Genomic DNA, 4,625 nt, shown 5'->3' with positions numbered 1-4,625 from the left:
TATAAACAGACTATGGCAATCAATTGCTCGCTCTGTCCACAAGGGACAGAACAAGAAATAATGGGCTAAATTGCAACAAGGGAGATTTTTGTCAGATATTAGGAAGTACTTTCTAACTAGGAACATGGCTTAGTACTGGTATAGATTATTTAGAGAGACTGTGAATTTTCTGTCACTGGAGATTAAGTATAGAATAGATAAATACTTGCCTAGGATGGTTTAGATAAGGATGTGCCTGCCTAGGTGACCCCATAAAATCTCGTCCAGCCCAATTTTTCATGACGCTACATCCTTCATCAGTAGTGTTTTGCTAAAATATAGATCAGATGTTAAATAAGCCAAGAGCAATACAAAGTCTGATCTCCAAGTATTTGGATATATTATGAAACAGAAATACAATGACCCCATGTCCCAGTTCTTATGTCTGGTCTCAGTATCAGGCATTCTCTGGGACACCTGAAATGCTTTGTCTTTTCAGTTCATCACTCAGATTTTATTTGTGTGGGTGTTTTTCCTGCCTCCAATAATTACAAATTGTTTACGACAAATTACTGTACTGACTAAAACTTGCTCTGTGTTTACCAACAACAGCAAGTCCAATGAAATGAGTGTTCAGTGTTTGGAATGGAGAGAAAAGTTGAATGAGAGTTGACACTCTCAAAGCTGTTCTTGTACTCCAAGCGAATGCTAATGACACTTGTTTAGCGTTTCTGAAAAATCTTCCGCTGCTCAACATTCACATGCCACTGAGTCACAGGCAGTCACCACTAATACCCGCACACCGTTTTTTTGTGAATTGGTACCTTTCTCTCTTCAATGCGGATGTCATAACACCAAAAGCATTTCTCACAAACATGTCCTGTGAACAAATGGGCACATTAAATGAAGGCACAGCCTTCCCTTCCAGAAGTCTTGGGCTACACTCTTGCTGCTTCTCGCATAAGCTGCTAGCTCTGCTTTGGAAGGGATGAAAATGAGGTGAAAGCAAACTCATGCTAAGCATATGGTGGTGGGCTAGGAGAGGATTGTGTGGGGAATGCAGGAAGTGAGTCTACTATTGCTGATTTCCTTCTGCTAAGGCAGAGTTTAGGGCACCACCAGGGCCAGGATGCCTATCAGCCAGTGATCAAGTTTGGAAGAGCTGGCGATGAAAGCCTAATCCCTGGGGCAATGGTCTTGTTTTGAGTTAAGAGCTGGATTCACAGCACTCTGGAGACTCCACAAAAGCCTTGCAAATGCAATATAGTGTTAAGCTTCAGCCTAGCTAACCACTGGATGGACATTGTACATTGCCTGGTCCAGGGCATCTGACAAAAATTGCTTCTAGAAATACCAGTTCACTGCACAGCAATTTCTCACGTTGTGGATTTGTATCTCACAGTGTTATACCTCCTCCTCCCCCGTGTTCACAATGCTGCCCACCCTTGGGATATCTTTGCGAATAATATGATTTTGGTCAGTCCAAGAACCAGTCCAGTTATGAAGAGAGAACCTCAAGTCCTGCCATAGATTTTGGACCTGTCTGGTGGAAACCTTGTTCTGATTGGCTGCTTTCTCCATTTTTCCCATTCCTGGAAACGAGCACCCAAAAAGGAGTGAGAGGAGGCAAGCAAAGCTCTGCACCCCTAGGAACCAGAGGACTTTTTTGGGTGGAGTAATTACGTTATTGCTAATTTTACTGCATCATTTTAGTGAAAGCTGTAAATAAAGTACTAGTGCTGAATGGATCCGGACACCATTGTCCCAAGGAGGGAGAGGGAAAAGAAAGCAGAAGCCCAGTAATTTAGGGCAGCTCTGTTCCCATCTGCCTTCACTCTTTCTGTGAAGACTGAGCCAGTCTGCTTTCTGCTCCTACCCATCCCTTCCTGCAGCTCCGAGGACTATGAAGGCAGATAGGGAGTCAAAAGCCCTGGGAACAGCAGGAGAAGCAGAGATGAGACTGGGGAGCGGGGGGGAGGCAAAACTGGTTATTTGGCTGAAGAATGAGCAGATCTCAGGTTGGATTGGGGGAGAATTAATGAATGGGCATTTGGGGACTGGGGGAGAAATTTGGGAACTGGGGAGTTTTGGGTTGGGGCAGCCAGGGAGAGCTCCTGCTGCAAGTGCCAGACCGTCTCCATTGGTCCATCAATACAAGAGTACTGACAACACAAATGGACAAACACATACTGGACCTGGGCAGAGAGAGCTGAAAGATCAAAACAGATGGCAATAATTGCAGAGTTTGTAAATAAATAAACCTCATGCATGTTGGTGCTCAGCTCTTGGTTATGGGATTTCTGAAAGTTGGCGATGGTTGTTGAGGTTGTTACAGCCTTTCTTTCATGTTTAATTGTTAATGTTGAGTAAAGAACTTTATTTTCTCTGATAATTTATGTAGCTTATTTGCGCTCAGTGACATAGTTGAAAGGCACTGCCTAGGACAGACATGTTGCACTACGACTTGCTCAGTTTACTCTTTATATATGGGTCTAAGCCATCAGTTTGTGAATGCTTATGCACATAGATACATCAATGAAAACTAGGTTCAGCTGTAGTAGATTGTTTAGACTGATCGGTTTCTGTTTTAAGTATCAGTGATGCCAAAATTAGATTGTATTTTGTGTGTGTATTTTGGTCTGTTTAAGCTCGTTCTCAGGATTTGCTTTAATGCTATAAAATAGCCATACAAATATTAATACTCTTCTGCTTTTCAATAAGTATTAAAAAAACCCCTTCTTTTCAGTGGTACATTTTGTATTTTTATGATATTATAAATTAAGGTTATATCTATCTATAAAAATATATATACAGAACCTCGTAGTGGTATCTGTTGCCATTTTATATACTGCACTAAATTGACTACAACACATTTTATAAGAAATAGATTGGTTGAAAAGGTATTTGTAGGTGACAATGTATATTAAAACCTGGCCATTTCTTTTTTTTAATGGGGTTTGTATGATTTCTGAGGGCTCGATTCTCCTTCCTGCATATTCTCTCTCAATGGTGACTTATTCTGAGAGGAGTCCCAGTATAAATAGAGGAGGCAGAAAAGGACTGCCAGTAAACTAGGCAGAATTTATTTTAAAATGTTTAGAATCTTCTCATTTAAAACAGCCATTAAAAAAATGGGGAGAAAAACCTCACATTGTGGGGGTTGCGGCGTATTTATAAACATAGCTACTTTTGTTACTAGGGAACCTGTCTGAGTCAGCGAAGCTTAGCATTTCAGCAGCTTGTTCTTTCCTTTTGCTGCTGTTGTTCTCCATCTGATTTGAAGCACCTAATGACCTAACGTACTTTATTGAAACAGGAACAGTTTGTCATGGTTCTCTTCAAGTTCTGATAATTGGAGAAAATATTTCCATCTCGTGTACCTCATACCGTGTTTAATTCTCTACTAAAACAAAGGAGAGGCTTGTTCAAATGGTTCTTTAATAACCTGGAAAACAGGAGGATTTTTGTGTTAATGAGAATTATCTGGTCAAGTTTCAACAAATTGGGATGCAAGTCTACCTTGATGGCAGTCCAGGTAGAGAAAATATGGCCTTTTCAGATCTTTTCACAGTAAATATGGAGCACCTGTAAGTTCAGCTTGTGTCCCCCCTCCCCATATGCACACACTTCCCTTCATAATCAAGCTGGTTCCCTGAACAAAGCTATAACAATAGAAATGTTTGCCTAGACACATATGGCCTTGCCTACAAGGCAGCAGCTCAGCAAGGACAGAGACCCTGGTCTTCCCTTGCGAAACAAGACTCCACCAACTGAACAGAAAGATCACTTCCATTAGCTATAGCAGTGTTACAATTTTTATTTTTTACCCAACAAATACCTTCCATCGGATCAGTTTGGATTTGACCATTGCAGATCCTGTCATTTAGAAAAGACCACTGGATTTGACCTCTAACTACAACAGGCCATGTGTTACCTGGATATTGGGGCAAGTGCAGTCTTTGCTGATTATGACAAAAATAGGAAGGATTTTGAATGAGAGAGGCACCCAGAGAGACCAGAACATGGCTTTGCTTTCCCAATGTTAAGACAGGAATCCATTAAACTAAATGGGCCAGAATCTGCTTTTAGCATCTTAAATCAGGATTCATAAATTTCATTCAGCAAGTGGAGTTTCATTGCTAAAAAGCTGGAGAACGTACAAAAATGATTGGGCCTGATGAGTCTAGCAGAAACTTCTCAAACCTAGAATTTGATTATGTGTTATTAAAAGACAATGGAACTGTGATTTTGATGGACACCTCAGGGTAGAGTGGTTGCTTCTGGAGGTATGATTTTATGGTGTCTTCACTGACCAGATCATGGGTATTGATCTGGCTTTAAAAAAAACATTACTTTTCTGTAATGTTGGTGAATGAATTACTGTGGATCATTGGCGACGCATAGGGGGTGTACACGGGTGCACATGCACCCCCTGAGATCGGCAGTGTACCCCCTGTGATTGGCCACCGCTGAAGCTGCCGGTGGCACCTGTGGGTGATCGCCACTCACTTTATTATTATGATAGAGACACTGGTAGTCTTTCAAATTGCATTAACACTGTAGATATATCAATAAAACATTGCCCAACACCCTCTCTCTCTCTCTCTCTCTCTCTCATATATATATATATATATATATATATATAT

Source organism: Gavialis gangeticus, unplaced genomic scaffold (assembly GCF_001723915.1).
Source record: "Gavialis gangeticus isolate Ggan-Ray unplaced genomic scaffold, GavGan_comp1, whole genome shotgun sequence".
Taxonomy (NCBI): domain Eukaryota; kingdom Metazoa; phylum Chordata; order Crocodylia; family Gavialidae; genus Gavialis; species Gavialis gangeticus.
The sequence above is the reverse complement of the archived record's forward strand: the minus strand, read 5'-3'. Positions refer to the sequence as shown.